Raw genomic sequence first — 19,717 nt, 5'->3', positions numbered from 1 at the left:
GGCACAACTTTCCAGCGTCGACGACGCCATGGAGAGACACGAACTTCTCTTGTTTCGCGTGCGACGCTCCATAGATAAACCAGTCGGTTTGAATCAAAACGAACAAGCGAAACAATCGCTGCAGTCGCCCGTTTCACGCCTTGCTCGGCGTTTTGTTTCAGCGAACGTTTCCAGCCTGAAGCGTCTTCGATTCCGGACCATTCGGAGCGTTTACGCGAACGATCGGTTGCGACTAAGAATGGGTTTTCACTCTTTCCACTACAACGATCTAATATTGTTTAATGAAATTTGTAGTAATCGTAGTAAGACAAACGAAGCTGTATATTTGTATGCAAGTGCCTGTCACTCGAACGCTAAATTTATCAACGTCATCGAGATTAATCTTTTGCGTTCTAAGAAAAATTGGGCGCTAATTATCTACGTTGGTGCCAAATGTTGAGAAATGGTCAGAAACTACATTTAAGCGTTGCTCCTTTCCGTCAAAATAATTATACGTACACATATCATACAATAGGGCATCTGTATCACGTGCAAGAGTAAGTAAAAAAATGAAAATCAGCTCAGCGGTCACATCGAATTTCGACAGATCGTTATCGCGAATTGTTTCTCACGTTCATCGAGCTGCCAATTCCTGGTGCAAAAATACGCCTGACCAATGGTTATTTCCATGATTCGAGAATTCGAGCGTTGGCTGGCGACGTGATGAATTAGCTGCATCAATTATCATGTTCCGGGGCTACAGTTTCAGCACCGGTTCGGTTATCGCGCGCTCAGACAGCCGGAAACGAACGCGGATACGTGTTCGACAGCGAATCGCAGAAAAAAAGTCGCTTCTGTGCACGCTCGTATTCGCTTTGCGTCGCGTACAGCTTGTGCACGTACATATGTAGAGGCGAGACCACGCGGCACGCGATATATACGAGGGCACGGGATATCCGTGAATGCGGCTACCGACGGAAGAAGACCGTTCGGTGGAGGCATGGTTCTTTTTAGTAATTAAAAATTACGCGCCGCGGCCGGTGTGAGTCAAAGCGCGCGGCTTCGTTAATATATTCAGACTCGTACGTGCCTTTGGCCTTGCAAAAAGACGCGACAAAGTTGGTGCCTATTTCCCTGGTTCTCTGCTCGCCCCCACCCCAACGGGACCACCAAACCACCCTCTCTCTTCATTCATACATTTTCCTCTTCTCTTTTTTTTTTTCGTTCTTTCGTTCTTTCGTTCTTTCCTCCACCAGTCAGAGGCCCACCCTCCCCCGACGATAATCTTCCCTGATTTTCCAGTAGGAATTCTAATTTCTTTCTGCCGGCAAAGAACGATAAGAGCTCGTCGATGTGGAAAGCGATCTGGCCGCGCTCGCGATAACGTCCTCGTCTCGTCTCTAATTCACCATCGTCCAAGCAGGCTCGCTGATTCCTCTCCTAGCCAATTACGAGTACAATATATTGCTGATTTTTTGCCGAGATAAAAATAATTTACTAGCGAAAAGATCGAATTGCACGATCACTTATTGTCCGATTAAATGCCCTCTTTATCAATGAAATTCCAAATTGTTTTGTATGACACGTATGATGTATACGTAGAAGTCGAACTAATCGACTTTGTTATTGTTAGTTATTGGTTTGCTTTCTAAAATATTAAATACTAAGCGCCATATTACGTATTCCGCTCCATCACGTATTATAAAATGTATAAAATGTATAAAAAAATTTGTGTTATAAAGTTGTCAGAAAATATATTTGATCAATTTGACTTTCGATCGTGCGTACGCGGTCTTCGTTGAAAAGATAATGCAAACGACGAATCTTCGATTTGAGAAAAATATGAGAAGCATCGTGGGGTGGTTCCGAAGATTGATAATTTATACGAAAACAAGCATCTTATATATAATATCTCGTAGTTTTTGCAAAAATACACCTGTATCACCTTTTTATTTAAATGTAACACACTGGTATGGCGCACTGATTATTTTACAATAAGATACGCGGATGATACACCAAACGTTAATTCACGACTGTACGTACACCCCCTCCGAAACTCCACCCCCATTGAAATCAATAGCTTATGGCGTGTCATACCGGATTTTGTTTGTAGACGAACACTCGAAACCATCGTGTGTACTCCAACCAGACTGCGTATACAACTTGGTAGCGAGCGGTATCAACCTCGAAAAAATGGAGCTGTGAGAATCGAACATGTGTTTCACGGTTTTCGGTTACTGTCTGTCGTCTAAGGTTTCACGTTAATCGGTGCCGCTTTTTTCCAATGCCACTCTCGATAAATTTTCAAGCATCCTGCCTGTCTGTGGTCTAAAAATCACACACTTTCGTCGCTACTCATATAATATGGAACACGTGGTTTGTTATCCGTGCAAAATAATTAAATTTCTTAACAGCCGGACGCTTACATCGATAAATAATAAACAATTTATTTTTCCGACGCGTTATCGATATTTCAATCGAGCTCAAGGAAACTGAACTCGATTTAAGCGATAATCTAATTTTCGGCAAACATTCTGGTTGCAGTTGCAAACGACGTGCAAATCGTTTTCGATGTAATCCGTAATCTAAAAACGTATTCAGGGATCGCCTTTATTCGCAGGTCTGTCACTGGGAGTCGGTTGGAATAATAAACAGCTCGGTGTAGTCGATCCAGGAGAGCGCGGATTATTTTCCAGTGTCGTTATAAAGCTGTCAGCGACATCGTCCGGCAATCGTCACCTGCAATCATAAGCGCGTGAATACGATAAGATGTTCTTTATTCCGCTCGCATCAACTTTGCGGAAATGAGCCATAAACATGACGCCTGACACGTGTCTCATACGAAAGTAAAAGGGAGGCACGCGAACAATGTTTTATCGCTTTAATAATTTTTTAATAGCATAGTAGAATCGATCGATACATTAATTATCTTGGTATTTTTTAACTTCGTAGGAAAGAGGGATGTATATATTAGATCGTAGTATATAGAACGTCCGATTACTTTGATTCTTTACATAGATTATATAGAAAATCTTTTTTTAATTCAACCTGTACCGAAGTTTTTCCTACCTTCGTCGTTGGATTTTTGATAAAAGCGCTTTAGGATTTTCCTAAAATAATACACAATTCTGAGTTGTTTTTCTTCCAAATAATCGAATTGCATATCTTATGGAATTTTTTCGTAACAAGCTGCTTAAAAGAACGTTGAAGATCCTGCAACGTTGCACAATCTAGGTGCATGAGTATTCATGAAATTCCAGTCACTTTCCTTCGTGAGAGTAACTTATATATTGTTTTATCAAGGTATTAAGGTATTATAACTAAATACACGGAGAAAATTTGTTTTAAGCAAAAAAGACGGAAATTTCAGCAGCAGTTCACATCCTGTAATAATCCTGTACTACTAGTCTTATATATCGTGCCACATTTTTGCACTAGCAACGTAGATTTCTACGAAAATCTAGAATCCTGCGAATCCTAGAATATTTTAGAACTCTTTTCGGCTAGTTAGATTCAAGAATATCTTGGAGTCTGTCTTTTGTATTTTCGCTCGTAGGAACTTTGCCTGCGTTTCCTTCTATCCCCTTTACGGCGCTGTTTACGTTTACTGTCGACATTTCTTTCCATACTCTTTTGTTATCTTTTGCTCGCATTTTCTTGATTATATTTTTAAAATTCCTTTTGTAGTACATTTTCGCGCTGCTTTTTCTCAGCAGCAATTATTAATGTTGCAACTATAAGTTATTAATGAAAAAACGAGAAAAGTTGGTATTGAAAAATTTCCACGTTGATTAAGAATGACGATAATGAAGATGGACGATTAAAAATGAAGATTCGAGATATTGGTAAATCGATAATATCGCGGAATTCGTACAATCCGAATGAAAGAAAAGAGATTGCAACAACATTGGATAGAGACTAGTAGAACTCATCGATGAAAACCAATCTCCTGAAAATTCTTCGAAATATTCTAGACTCGGTGCTTCTTCTTTCAGTATCGAAATAAGAGCAAGATATTTTCCCGGACGTATTGCCAAGAGTAAAAGGAAAAATTCATTCGCATTCGTCTGTAAATGAATATTATGCTGTCGAAAAGAAAGTCTAAAATTATGTTGTTTGTTTGCTCCACGTTTTTGAATCTTTCATACCGTTCCCAAAATTTACCTCTTCCATCGTCGTTCGTTTAAATCATTCTCTGAAAGCACTCTGAAAGCACTCGCTACTTCCATCATTTATTAGAGTCAAAATTGAGTGATTCGTTTCAAAAGAAATAAAGGAGTAACAACTGAAACTATCTAAAGCTAAAAACGAGAGATTTTAATCCGACAATAATTTACATAGAGTTGTCACGGTTCACAGGAAACTCTACTAATCGATTGTTACTTTGGTCGCGCGTTACGTTTTTGTTTTCCACAGACAAAAATGCGAAAAAAAGAGGGAAAAAATAGCGGGAAAAGAGGGAAATTTATCTACCGTTCACGGTCCTCTCTTTTATTCATCCCGTTCGTCACACGTTTAAAAACTCGCGCGACGATAAATCGCAATTGACGAAATTCATTGCGCATTCTTCTGGCGGATTCAATTGGTGGCACAATTTTATTTGAAATTTACGCATCGCTGAAAAACTGGCAGACCAAAAATACGAGTCACGATGTTTTTGCCGGCCCTTTCAACGACGACGCACGATTCGATAGTGCTTGGTATATGATGCATCGAGCTGAAAAAGACCATGTATTTTTCCTATCGCGATCGTTTCCTCTTGTCAAATTTATTCGTCTCTTTCCCACCAATCCCTCCTGTAGTCGTTTTTTTCAAAAATCATCCGCGATATATCGAATGCACGGCAGCTTGCATGGCAGTGTATTGATTGCTCGACTTGAACAGCATCCTGACTGAGTGTAAAAATCCGATAATTATCGAGCTTTTAACCCAGAAATGCCGAAACGCGAAAAACGAAATAAAAAGTCTTTAAATTTCGTGCGATTTAAACAACTTAATAATGTACAATTTATAGAAACGTTGTAACTCGCGAGTGGTAAATGAAACGTCCTATGAACGTCGATTTAATCGAGAGAAACCTTTTTGTTCTATAGAGAACAAAATGTGAATTGCGGTAAAAGCGCATATTGGTTCAAGCAGAAGTCGGTGACGCTACTTCAGATAGAACCACCGCGAAATCTTCCATCTTTCTATGATTAGAGACTCGTATTTCCGATTTATTTGAATTATTTAACAGGAACTTCCTTTTTGATCGCTTCGAGACAATCGTCATGACGATGTTTCACGATTAAATTGGAAAATTGACCGTCGTACGTGAGATTACTTGTTCGTGACATATTTAATATCTTATCGTTGGATTATCGATTTGGCCGCCTTAATATCTAGTTAAAACTAACCTGACACGTATAGCGTAGATTAACGTAGTCAGGCTCTTACCGAAAATTTTCCGGACTAATGAAATTGGTCGGTCGGTTAAGTCACATCATAAGCTTCATATTTATAGTAACCTAAATCTCGTCCGGGAAAGTCTGTATCGCGCAGCTATGCGGCAAACGCGGTGAACGATGCAAAACCAAAGTTAGCATCGCAAAGTTGTGGTTTAAAGTTAGCGTCTTTGAGAGAAACTACCGGCTTGCTGCATAGAAGCGGCGAGATTTTATTTAGCGATAGCTGTTTATGCATGGTTCGTGCACGTGCATGATTTTAATTAACGTATTTATAGCGTTGTGTATTTTTAATATTTGCGTCTTTTATGCGAAGAAGAAACATCCGTACATTCGGTATATGAATATTTAATTTATAGCGTGTAACTTTCATATCGATGGTGATGAGAATGTCTATAACGAGGAAAATTTCGTCGTGTATATTTATTACAGGGATAGAATCTTCTCAGTCAGTTGTATCTGATATGTAAAATAGAGTATCGTGGAATTACATATTCTACTAGGGGATCGCGTTATTAAACGTCACGAAATATCTGTATATTTTCTCAGAATTTCCTTAAAATCTTAAATTTCCTTAAAATCTTAACCATCGCTATGAGTTCTTCCGAATGAACACTTCCATTCGATAATCCGTATTACAAATCGTAGCTTTCAATGGATCGTTTAACAAACAATTATCTTTTAGAGATTACAACTTGTTTAGAAAAGAAGAGTAAGATATAAGCAGAAAATATCAACTGCAAATATTCCCTATAGATTGTTATAAATAAGTTACAAATTTATGTAGACTTATATTTTTATGAATATAATCGAAGAAATGGAACTGAAGGAGAAATCTTTTTTATGCATAAATGCATAAACATGTCCAATCTACTTGTTCCTAAACCTTATCCAGAATCATAACTAAAACTTTACGAAATAAATATCATCCTATCAATAAGCGAATCTTTTCCATTTAACAATTCATATCACAAATTGCAGCTTTCAATAGGTTATTCAACGAACAATCCCTCTTTTCGGGATTATAACTGGGTCCTCGAAAGTTACCAACGAAATAAAGCTGTATCGAACACTGCGACAAAATAATCGATTAAAGTAAACAGCGATCGAGAGCGGCCAAACGAGCGTTACGAAATTTCCTATTAGCGAAACAGCAGCGACACGGGTCCGGTTTTCGCGCGCATCTCGCGACACCGCCCTGTGATTAATTGGCTGTGTCGCGATTTTTAAGCGGTCGCTAATTTCCGCGGACAAGAGTCGCCGAGCCAAGCGCCGTGTGCTCCACCCCTCGATTGCGATCGTTATATAATGTTTCGCCTTAATTGCGGATTCGACCCCCGACGGTCCGCGCGCGCCGGCTGCCTGGCCTGCAACTCTCGCACGATACACTTTTAATTGCGTCCAGATTTGCAATTCAGATTTCCTCAGCCGCGGCCCGACGCTTGCCTCTTGCATATACCCGAATTTCGAAATTCGCTCGAGTGCTGGCGAAAGACAAAACACCCTCCACGCATCCTGACCACCCCTCGACACGAGGGTGGCTCCTCGTCGATGATCTTCATTCTTCGACGAAAAATACCCCTCTTTCGATATCATTACGAGCTCGATTCCATGTAACTGTTGCACACTGTTTAGTGTTTTCGCATTATGCTCTGTCTTACACCTTATTAACAAAGTGCGAATTCTCATGCGTTTTTATACTTTTATGAGCGTAACTAGAGAAACGCAGAAATTTGTTTCGTCCACTCTAAATATCATAATAAATACTCTACATTTGGGAGAATACATGGAATCGTTGCTTGCAATTGACTATTCTCTATCCATTGGACCATGTGTCACCCTCGACGAAAACTATGCGGAGAATGGCATCTATAGAATGTTTACGTTAGCAACCAACGAATATACGCGTGCGAATTTTCGCGCACGGTGATAAAACCGGAGGGACTTTGTTAGCGCGACTAGTGTGCGGTCGTGTTTACTCCGCGGTGTTAAAAGTTTTAGAGAAAACAGTCGGGTTCCCAAGTTCTACCCTAAATTCCCAGCCGCGTTGTAACATTTCATCCGAGTCTGGTCGAAGAAATATACCGTCCGAATATCTGGGTTACGATCTCCGTAAGAATACTTCGTTAACGCCTACGTGAACACGACCCTTTTATGAACAAATTGAAACTTTGTAATAAAATATTTCCTCCCTGTGAAAGGCACAAAGTTGAACGATATTCATCGAGTGGAACAAGTTTTGTTTCGTCAGTGATCGAAGTCGGTAATGATCTTTAGGTTGAAATTGGACGGTTTACTAATAATGGCAGTTTCTTATTTTATGGTTTGTTATATCGTTGATACATCGTATAGTTACACTCCCGCTGATCAGTCCTTTGACATCATCTATTTTTATTAACCTCCGTTATTTAATGAAGACATCGAGGCAATGCAAGGTAAGATAGATTACTACTACGTGGATATTTCTAGCGCGAAATTAGATTATTTGCAACTTAGAAGATACACCTCGTCCGACGTTTGCGTATATCGACTACTTTTAGCAACTTCACGCTTCGAATTGACCTCTCAAATTGCCTCCGAAAGAAATAATGTACGCACGTAATCTTTACTGGAATTCAGGATACCAGTTTACGGTTATTATTACAGTTTGCCACTTACGCGTATGCCGTACAGTTGAACGTTTCACGTTTGTTTCTTCTTGCTTTCTATTTATTTATCCACTTTCTAAAACTACCTAGCTTAGCCATGTATAAGAAAAAGAAGAAACTACAACAACTCCAAACTACCGTAACAACGTACCACGCTCTACTAAAAATGGCCAGAACATCTCCAATCCGTGAAACTCAAACGCGAGCCAATATCCGTCTGAAATCCCCCAGCAAAGACGTAAATATTTCGACGGAACGTAGTCGTTCGATAAGCAAACAGAGCTTCCTTAACAGAATATTCCCATTGAGGGAGGAATCAGATTGGCGAGGAATCAAGGTAGAGAAATACGGCTCGCGGGAGGGTGGCTTTTAAAAGGAAATCGTGCGCTCTATGACCGGTATAATTTCTTTCTGTACTCCTTATCGTTTTTCCAATATATGCCCGGCAGATGCTACCGTTCTGCCGATAAGATGACCGTGCACGAGTATCGAGGACAGAAAAGGGGGATGAGAGATCGATCGCTCCGATTCTCTCCTTTTGAAGGAGCCGCCGTTAACCTCGTCGTACAGGCTCCTCGAACACCGTGATACGTTCTCGTTCGAACGACAGTGTGTTGGCAGTGCAAAAGGGGGCCAAAGGCGCTCTCTATCGCGGCGGGTGTTGCCATGACACCATGGAACCTCCACCCTGCTTCTAAATCTTTCTCTCCTCTCTTCTCTCTCACCTCTCTCGTCCCTCAGCTCGGTGCTCGCTGCTCGCTGTACACACAGCCGTGGGCAACTACAATCTCTTGCTTCAAATTTGCCGGAATCACTCGTAAAACAGACGAACCGCTTCCATTCGCGAGGCTGCGCTACTCGAGCTCCCTATTTATTAGGCCGGCACGCGTTCTCACGTCCATTCTCTCGGTTTCGATTCATGCCCGTTCACCCAGGATTTTTCTACTCCGGCAAGTTCGTTTCGTCATCGCGTACAGGGGATGACGATAGGGTCGAGCGTATCGCGATATCTACCCGGTTATTTTAGAGCCTTTAGATACGTTTTCAAAGTGGGTGCAATGGCAGATTGCACGGAATAATCATAGTCATTCGATAAAAGGGGTAATCGTCGTTCTATTAGCCGGATTTTCCATATTCGTAGTGGGAAATTAATATGGGAACGTTATCCGGATGGGATAAAGCGCTGTACGAGTCGATGAAAACGTAAAGATTGTTTGACTTTATTAATGACTCGTTATTTTTAGATATTTTTATTAGTGGATTATTCAGAAAGACAGCCATAACGAACATAGGTCTTGTTCGACTTATTCGTATAATACATTTTTATACCAGCTTACGCAAGAAAATCGGAAAACACCAAATTTCTAAGGTTGTTAAAAGTACAATCTCCGTTTCACTTTGTACTACTCGAACACGACACGATAGAAACTGCAGCCGCAAGTGGTACTCGGAATCGTTTATTTCCCGTACTTGGCGGTGCTACGATCAAGAAGAAATCTTCGATCTTACAACCACTGTGGTATTTATTCGCGAAAGATCTCGCGTTCGAAAGTAGCAGCAGAAAAGGAGGCGGATTTCAACGATGTAACTCGGTCCAGTCTCGTTCGTCTCACAAGGAAAAACGAGCATCGCGCATGAAACGTTATGTGAGCGTTCCCATCGAGAATTTTTACCAGCGTACCCGATTCCGCGCCATTACGCTTGCACCGCTTAAAGCCACGATGCAAAATCTCTTTTCTGGCAAGGACTTGCAACGTCCCTATCTATTCGAAAATGCGGCCTGGCTCAGATCCAACAGCGTCCTGCTCTTTCTCCTTTAGTCCTTTCCTCTTTGACGCCGCGTCTTCCGATGTCGTACATCCTGCCTTTCTGCACATTTCGCAGTCACCCCGCTCTGCCCACCCTCGCAAAAATTTTCCGCAGCGTACGGATCTACTTGTATTTTTTTACTTTGCTGTTCGTGCTCGTGATCAGCCTGCTACAAACTTCAAGCTACGAACGCAACAAAGTCTTGAATAGAAATGCTTTAAATAGCTAGGATTCGCAATTTCGTCGTGACATACGAATATAGCGGAGGTTTAATCAACCGGCGTCCGATTAATCGCAGTGATCGGTTATTAAAGTGGAATTAACGACAAATCAAAATGATTGGTTAAAGATATTATGTAACTTGTACAAGTTACTTATTAAATAAGAGATATTTTCGTGACTTAAATATCGTATTTTTGTAAAATGCTCTAATTTTGTCAAACTTTATAAAATAACATCGTGAAATAGCGAAATCTAGAAGGAAGAAGAAATACCAACGAAATTCTTAGAATTTCTTTCTATTATAATGGCAATGTGAATTCAGTCGAATTCAGTAATGTGAAATAACTATAAAATGAAATTACAAATGAAACGTTGCGTTAATGCAACTTTGGTACTTGATGGATTAACCGAGGTTCTTGTTCATCTGAGTTTCATTGTCAGTTACGATACAATTCTTTTTCCACATAATTCTAAAGTATTCCGAACCGTTATTGTCAGGAATATAATATCGTCTCGATGTATATAAATCATTTCTCGTTTGTTTCATTTCTGTGACGAGCTTGAAAAACGTAGAACGAATACGAGATATCAACGAATTATATATTATTTCAATTAACATTTGCCGATTTAGCCTAAGGCTCAATTATTCCCTAACTCCCGATTCATCCCAGCTACTTTGCTCGCAACGAAGCCGCTTAATCGAAATATCACCGTATTACGAAATAGCTACGATCGTAATTTAATTTTTCTTCGCAAATAACCTCGATCGATTTCCAATTTACTTCCAGCGGTAATGTCGTACGTCGAACTCGGCTCATAACTCTCGTAAACATCGCAAAATGTACAAAAGCTACGCGAAACTCTTGTTTTTTCCGGATATCACGCGCTTGAAAACCCGTTTCGATTTTCATCCAAGAGCAAGCACACCGATCACCGCTTGCTAAAACGTTTGCCTACCCCCCCGATTCATCCGGTGCAGCTGAAAAACAAGATTTCAGCCCCGATCGGTAATAAATTGTCACGTGTATGACCGATACGGCGAAAGGAAGCACTGTGAGAGCTAGCTTTTCTTCCTTATGAAAATTTACCGTTGTGTACGCCTGAATTTATCGGGGGTTGGAATTTACAAGCTGCCGTGCGCGTGGCCGCCAGTTAGCCTTTCCAAACGATAAATTTCTTGGACCTTATCCAGCCACGTTCGTTCGTGTTTGTCTTACGTTTAAACTTTGCCCGTTGGAAATGAGGGGGGGGGGGCGGGGGAGGTTAGTCACCAACCCTCGACTCCTCTTCTTCTCACAGAATTCGTCGCGCTTAATTAACCAGGAGTAAGTTTCGAAATTATAATACCGCTTTGATCATCGCCAGCTACGGTCGAAACTCGTGGCGTCGAAAGGTAAACTCTCTTCTAAAGTGTGCAAACGAACACTTCCTCGTGGAGTTTCTGCTAGATTTGCTCTCGCTCCTTCGTTTTCGCGCCCTTTCCCCCTCGTCGACGAAAACAAGGCGTAGCACGACCGAACAGCGGACAAAATACGACCTCGTTAGATGTTCTACCCACGAAATTACAGAGGCGAGAAAAAATAGTGACGTTTTTATGCGAATCGCGGTAAAACGGCTAGCTTAATTAAGAGAAGGTAACGCGAGCCAGAGACGTCGAGGGACACTAGAGATTTCAAAGAGAAACTGTCTTGTTGGTTGTTCTGTCTATTTGGTGTAACGTTGATAAGCGAGCGTTCGTCGATTCGGACCACTTTGACGATTAGGTAGCAACCGCAGCCATTTTCATCGGTAAGATAAACTCGGCTTCTCCTAGACCTTCTTAGCCTTTGTTAGGCGGTACACGCGGCCGGAAGAAGAGACGAGTCGCAAGGGCGTTCCGAGAGCGGCTAAAGAGCCAGGGGATAGGGTTCCAGTTAGGGGGAGAAATAGGGGATGGAAACACAGAGGTAAGCTTGAAAAAAAAAAAAAAAAAGAAGAAGAAGAAGGATAGAGGGGAGAAAGAAAAAGCAAATGGAAAAGAAATTCCCATTACTTTGGGGGAGAGACGTCTAGTACTCTTCTTCTTCATCTTCCTGCCGGTCTTCGTCTTCCTATGTCTACTCCTTCGTCCTCTCCTTTCCGTTTCCTCCGCTACCTCCTACCGGTCTGGTACGCGGACTCCGCGAGACGCGGGGACACGATGCACGCATGTGCCGGGGTCATTCTATCGATTTCTCTGGTTCGCGTGGCAGTCACAAGGAGGCGTAGCCGGAGTCGCGCTCCCGCTGCACCAGCACGCCACCCAAAACAGCCTCGCGTATCGTCGCAACCGGGTTGCCTTTTCAAGGTTAACCTACACGTATATGTATACGTACACACAACGAACACCACCGAAAGTGCCGGTTTCCTCGTCTTGAGTGTTCCTCCATCTCCGTGAATACCAACTTTTGCCCGTTTTTCACGTGTGCCTCCGTGATCGGTGAAAACGTTGTCGAACTGGTGATTTCCGACGAATTGGTGAAAAAGTCTTCCTACGCTCTTTCGTCTTTCCAGACTTCGTGACCGAGTGCGTTCCTTTTTTTTCTACGGTGAGTAACGAACCTTCTTTTTATTTTCTTGTTATCGTTGAACTTCTTCATCGATTATTTTCATAGTACAAGAATTGGCTGGCAGCGTTTCTTTCTTCTTCGTGTCTAAACGTTCGATTTTGTGGAAAACGTGCGCGACTTTCGATTGCCCGTTATTAAGCGTCTCCGTGTCGCGACGGACCGTTTGCGAGACGACGCGACGGTCTCGATTAAAATTCAATGCGTCTCATTCTCTCGAGATTCTATCTTGCCAAATCATCGTTAAGATCGCAACGTTGGCAGAGTAAATCGCCGATTACGACGATCGAGAGGCAATGAGCTACAACGGGGATTAAGCGACGGCTAATTAACGCGGTCGCGTCCGCAGACTAGAAGTCGCTCTCTTCGTGTTTCGTGGAATTTTAGCGGCATTGTCCGGTGACCGTAACTTCGTGTAAATGGACAATCGATCAGGGATACCCGAGCGATATCACGCAAACGTAATAGCTCCCTCAACGCTTTGATACTTGGATATTCTGCAGACACTCCAGAGGGGAATGACCACCGATCCTTGTCCGTGATTTATAATCGTGGAAAGCAAAATGAGAAGATGTTAAAGGGTTTACGTATCATCGGATATACCATTCACTGTGTATGAAAATTCATCCTAACGTTATCGGATCGTTAGGGGCAGTCCGGTGTTTTAAAATAAATCTTGTTCCCAAATGTGTACGCGGAACGCATCAACCAATTTTACACAGCCGATTGAGTTTTCTTCTTTCTTCCGTTCAACGAGCATTCGATTCGATGCGATCATTTATCGAAGGTTCTCGAACTGTACGTTGATATACTTGGTTGGTCTTCTGCTTCTAAACATGACGTCTTATCGCGATACGTTCTTCGTTCGAAAAATTGACATTGAAACTATGAAATGGATTCTTCGACAGGAAACGGTAGTCACCGAATAGCAGAAAAATGCAGAAAAATACGCGATAGTCGACGTACGCGTTATAATACAATTCAGTTATAATGTAATACTATAATTCAGTAGGTGAAACAGACCTCTGCTTAACTTCCAACTCTTCAATTGATACATTCGTGAAAATACGAATTTGCACAAATACCTACGATTCCATAAGCATCAGTAAGTCGAAATTACCGAAGGAAGTGGAGTTGGCGCGTCGATAAGTATCAGCATTGTGTGGCAGATAACTCTCGAGCGCCGTGAAAATCGCGGGGTAAAGAAAAAAGAAAGAGGAGGAAGAGGCACAATGCGAGTTGTCGTCGCGTGGAAACCGTTTGCCTAGAAGAAATCCGGTTAGCCACTCGACGTAGAGGCGCGAGTCGACAATACGCGGCTGTGTGCGCGTTTTCAGAGAGAATTTTTCTCTCCCCCAACGTTCCGACGCGATAAGCGCCGTTATCTTTTGTCGCGCAACGATAATCCAAAGAACCGTCGTTTCAGTTCTTTAGGCAGGTCGAGCTGCAGCAGCCAGCACAGCGATGAACTAAACGCCTGTGGCTATGTAACCAGGAGCGGAACCGAGGCCGAGTAATTCTCGAGCTTGTTACGAGAAGCACACATCGTCGTGGATACAGAAAAAGAGAGAGCTAGGCCGTTTTCCCCTCTGTCTACTTTTTCTCGCTTCCACCCCTTCTCGTGTCCTACACTCTTTCTCGTTTTTCTTCCTTTTTTTTTTTTTTACGTCAGCTCCTCACCCCCTCTCTATTGCTCTACGCGTGTGCTCGCTTGTGCTCGCGCGTGTTTCTCCTTTTTCCTCCTTTTGCACTCTCTGTCTACGCCTATCGCTTCGGCTCTGTCCCACCGCGTAGCGTTAGGTAATTCGAAAGCAATTTGAATTGACGTGCACCGGCAGAGGAAAGTAATTACGGGGTGAACGCGAGGCACAAGCTCCCAACCACGCCGAATCGTGTGCACCTACCTGGCCGTCGTGCTTCTACTACGTACAGGCAATGCACGCGCAACCTGCTCACACGTGTACACGATACCTCTGTGTAAGTACGTGCGTATACCACGGCTTCGCGGTTAGATTGATTAAAATTTACTATGCAAATTAGATTGCGCCTCGCGGTGCGGTGGAAGGCACGCGCGTACGAGGAACCTCGCTGGCTGAAAAGATGAATCGTTATCATTAGCATTTTCACCATTGACGTTGGCTTCGCAACACCGGTGTTATCGTGTCAACGCTAAGCCATCGAATATCCCTGGTTTCTGGCTGGTTTCTGGCTGATTCCTGGCTGGTTCCAGGCTGGCCGAGTCGATACGCCTGCAAACCGTGTATCCTATCTCCCCTGTACAGTGTGTGCTTTGTAGTTCTCCGCGTCTACCGTGCTATGAATATTCCATTAATATCTCAGGAAAATTTCAATAAAAAGATTGTTAAAGGGACATTTACCTCTCGCCTTTAGTATCCTTCGAGCTTCTTCCTCCCAGTTTTATTCCTCTTTTCGCAGGGAGTGGCTTTCAAAGACATTCCTCCAGCGATGGCACGTAACCAACGAAGAAATTCGTCTTTCCGCTAGATCGGTCGGAAGCGGCGCGATTCGCGACAGGGCGAAGGGAAAGAGCACGAAGGGTGAGTTTCACCCCCGAGGCATGTACACGCGCGTGGTAGGCGAATTGATCGCGTTGGGGTAGAATCATCCATCACTGAGTGACAGTCCCGAGCTAAACCTGCCCCCCCCCTCCCACCACCATGGAAAGGTGCCCCTCTTCCTTTCTGACAAGAGGAATGGACAGAGGTGGCAGTGGAGAAGGGGGCGAGAACGGAAAGGGGAGGTGTGCCAGAGAGGGAAAACGGTGGCGCCCTCGAACGACGGGCGACGAACCAAACAACCCCCTCAACAATACCCAACAGATCCCACGGGACGGTGTATTCTCTCTCTGTGTTTTCTCTTTTTCTTTCTCAACCAACCCTCGCCGTCCTCCCGTCTCGGTTTATTCTCGTTGCCGCTTCCACCGTACGACGCTGCTGACGTTTGCCTCTCGCGAAAATCGAAACGCTTAATTGCATGATCGCCTCGTTTAAAGTGGCCTTTCCACTTGTTCCAACCAGAAACCAACCACGGGAGGGAGATCGTCGAGTGTGTATTTAAACGAGTATTACGATTATGTTATTTAGAAGCGCGTTTTATGTAGAAGAATTGAGAAAAGCGGAGTAACGATGTTAATAGAAGTTGATACGGCACTCGAATTCGAATTACGTTCGAAAGACCCTCGACTATGAATCGAGTCATCCAGGTGCAAAACTGTATTCGAATCGAGAGAGACTTGCCTTTGTTCGGTATCGGGGATCCCAACAAATATTTTGCACCATCATACTGCTATATCATATCTCCCTTTGATACATTATATCGTGGTCAAGGCACCCCTATTCATCCCCTTACTCGAAAATTCTACCCACCGCTGTATGTTCGTTACTGCGTACTGTCTCTTTCTTACCAAACCGCGTTGCTCTCTAACTTCCACAAAGCTACTGTTTCCGACCAACTATATCGACTATACGTAGAGAGGATACTTTCGATGAAATTCGCTCAGCGAAAATTGTTCTTCCACACCTTTCCACCCAAAACCTGTTAGTTACACTCGACCGGTTGTGGCCATAGCGGTCTATTCAATTCCCAATGAACTCGAAAAGAGAAAATTCGACGGACTTGAACCGTACCGATCATTAGGTAATGAAAACGAACAACCGGAGGCGAATTCGTTTGCTCGAGACCTGGCGTGCAGTTGCTCTATCGGCGGCGGATGGTGCATTACCCGTTCCGGGGTAGATGCACCACCATCCCCCCTTCGTCGAGCTCGTTTCCCGGCATTGATGTGCTTCCTCGGTAGCGCGACGGCAATTTTCTTGATCACGCGACACAAAGGGCGGAAATCAATAATACGACGCGGGAGGAAATACGTCCTAAATTGGAATACAAGCCGGACTACGTGTCGCGTTATTTGTCCTCCGAGGCAATTCTAGTTCGTGTTACTGACTCACCGTTGAACGCTTCGATTTCGATGGTTCAACGTTGCAAATGTATTCGAACGATATTTGTAAAAATTGAAACACAGCGAAATTTCTTTGTCCGTGATCTTGATATTCGTAGTTCCATGTATCAATGGTTAATCATCGAACTAAGAAATTAATCATCGCGGATCCATAATCTTCGATATTGTCAACGCTCCAGTATACGATACGTATAGATTATGCGAACGTAATACGTACAAACGTAAATACGGTTGCGTGTTGTAAAAATATATAAAATAAACGCGACGAAAGAAAATTTAGAGCAGTTTTACGATATTTTGACAACGATACAAAGAATTATTAAGGAGATTTCCAACTTTTCTCCTACGGAATTTAAGAAAAATATTCCTCTGGTATAGTATACGTACGTAATATCTTGCGAAGAAAGAAACGAGTATTTGAAAAATACGAATATTGCCAACAGTAAAGAAGGGTGAGAATAAGAAAAGGAAGAGATACCTTGAAAGGGACCGGATATCTAGCTGCGTATTATTGTAAATGGAGGAAGAGAACTCGCGTTTGTCGCGAAACGCTGGTATCAGGAACTTGTGTGATTTTCACTAGAGAAACAGCGATTCTCTCTCTCTCTCTCTCTTTCTCTCGGGGAGTTAGTGGTCGTTTTGTTGCAAGAAAACGAATACAGCGCGAGTAACAGAGGGCTCTGTCCAAGAGAAGTTGAACTGCATGCACAATGTGTTCGCGGGAAAGCATTGTGCGAGGTGCAAGAGCCGATAACAGGACACAAAAGGAAACGTGGCCTAGATCAGAACGAGCGGCATGTACACACAGGTCTACCTTATTCATCCCTGGGCAAACTCTACGGAGCCCGGAACGAGAGTTTAATACACGAGGTGAGGAAGCATTATGATCATGTAATGGGCCAATATTTGGATACGTACGATGGAACATTGCCGCTGTTCACACTCCGCTTCCCTTGCGGCTGTTCCATTGATTCGGTCGTAATTCAAGGGTCCAACCGCTTTGTGTTCACCGTCTTATCAAACTGGTTGAAGAATATTTGCCGCGGCATAGAATTAAGAGATTAAGGGATTTTGTCATTTTTGGACATTTATCCTCGATCGAGGAATTACATCGTCGAATTATATTCAATGGAATAATTCGTAATATTATTTCTACATATCCATTAACTTACGACTTTCTACAGATTCTTATTTTTGCACATTTTGTCTTTGATCGATGGTTTAATTATCTGCATCAAACTCAAAGAACATATAAACGTATGAAATATACGGAACACGTTTCTGACTTTATAAAATTTTTAAAAGAGAATATATTTTCACTTTCTTATCTTGCTTTCTCTTATAAAAGCATCGTCGAGAATAATCAACTTGGTAGGGCGAGAATGGAACCTTCTTGCAAAATAACCCCAGGCTATTTTTCTTCGCGAGGTTAGAATAATTCAAATATAGATGCAATTCAACTTCCACGAATCGAGCAAGCGAATGAACGAAATCTCCTAGTTTCTTTATCGTTTGAAAAATTGTACGATCCTAGGAGGAGATAAATGGAGTCACTGATATTGGAAGAGGAATGTACTTGATATTTGAGTCGGTTGTTTGAAGAATGGATCAGAATTTCGTGCAGGCGTGGCAACGTTCTGATCTTTTAATGTAGCAGAACTGCTAGAGTGCACACAGAAATGCACAAGTGCGCAATGCAGAAGGAAAGCAATCTCTGTAACGCTTGCAATATCGCGCCCAACTTCGATGCACTCGCATCAAACTACGAAGCAACGTTAGTTGCAGAAATGAGACGTTTTCGCGAGTATGTGCAGAATGCTTGCAAGAATAATCGTATGCAAAGCCAGATATATTCGGGAATAAGATCGATGTTGTCGCGATCGTTAGGGCAGTGTCACGTATGCTAGATTCGAGTTAGGGATTCGTTTAAGCTCCCTCAGAGTTTGCTTTGCTAAGTATGTTTGCAGAGATGTCAAATTATTTCTCCCTTATCCAGGCATTCTTCCTTCTGAAAATACAAATGTTTTCGAATATTTAACAATTCGATATAAATCATAGAGGAGCGAGCAAAGATTTTTAAACTTGTTTAATTCGTACGTCGTACGCGTATCTCGAACTAATTAATCAAGCGACAGACACTTAGGATTTTGTTCAAAATCTAGGATCATTTTCTCTATCATATATGCCTGTATCAATTAGACCTATAATTATTACATTGACAATCTGTATTAAACATTTCTTTCATAAAGTTCCGATTTTATGTCCTCGTGCGTTTTAATTCTTTTTCTTTTTTTAATTCTTTTGTTCCAACGACTGAAACACAAATACTCCGATTACCGACGGACTTTACAATTTCGTTACTCTGTTACGACAATACAATCGCTAACAGTTCGTGGTACCATACACTGAAACTGAAACGTATAATGGATCGAACCATCAATTTGTCGAGGAGAAGAGAAGGAATACCGACGCTTCGTCAGCGTATCGCAGCGAAACGTCATTTGGTTGCGTTCGTAGGCGGCGTGTAGAGTGCTTTAGGTGTCTAGAGTCTAGAGTGTCTTGCAGCACCGATTCACCGGCTGTTCAGTCTCACCCGTTCAAGGATCCATAGAGCGTGTGCTCGCCGGCTGTCGTTACCAAGTCCTCGGCCTGGATGTGTAAAGAGGTCTGTAGCTTCAGTCCTCGTTCGCTCTGTTCAAACGTATCGATGGCACATTCGCCAACAACGTGTCTATCGAGATTCATCGCGTTCAACTTCAAGCGATCCAGCAAAATTCTAACCAAGCAAGCGACGCTTGTATTTCGCGTGATGCGCTTGTATCGCATCTTATCGATTTATAGCGTGTATGAAAACATCCGTTAGGCAGAATATCTGTTCGTAACGAGGATACTTTTCATCAGCAGGAAACTGTGATTTATAAAGGTGTGGCGATTGCCGATGACGCGTTCAACAGACGTCTTTCGAACGTGACAACCACACGGGAAGATTACTTGGACGATCGAGACGTTCTTAATTAAGTTATTTACTTTATAATCGTATATAGTACATCA

At 42.5% G+C, this 19,717-nt stretch overlaps 1 protein-coding gene and 1 long non-coding RNA gene across 3 annotated transcripts in view; one reads left to right on the top strand and one right to left on the bottom strand.

Annotated features, from left to right (window-relative positions):
• Positions 1-1,920: 1,920 nt before the first annotated feature.
• Positions 1,921-19,326, bottom strand: LOC126866805 (uncharacterized). The gene is made up of 3 exons (XR_007690044.1): positions 15,066-19,326; positions 14,815-15,001; positions 1,921-2,718 (listed from the first exon to the last, which is right to left on the bottom strand). It is a non-coding gene; the product is annotated as an uncharacterized LOC126866805 (long non-coding RNA).
• The window catches only part of LOC126866795 (frizzled-2-like), a 128,152-nt gene continuing 120,777 nt past the window's right edge, over positions 12,343-19,717 (top strand). For both annotated transcript variants that reach the window (XM_050620752.1, XM_050620754.1), the window contains exon 1: positions 12,343-12,669. The gene's annotated coding sequence lies outside the window, so the exon portion shown is untranslated. The remainder of the gene's footprint in view (positions 12,670-19,717) is intronic.

This window comes from Bombus huntii, chromosome 6 (assembly GCF_024542735.1).
Source record: "Bombus huntii isolate Logan2020A chromosome 6, iyBomHunt1.1, whole genome shotgun sequence".
NCBI lineage: Eukaryota > Metazoa > Arthropoda > Insecta > Hymenoptera > Apidae > Bombus > Bombus huntii.
The sequence above is the reverse complement of the archived record's forward strand: the minus strand, read 5'-3'. Positions and strand labels throughout refer to the sequence as shown.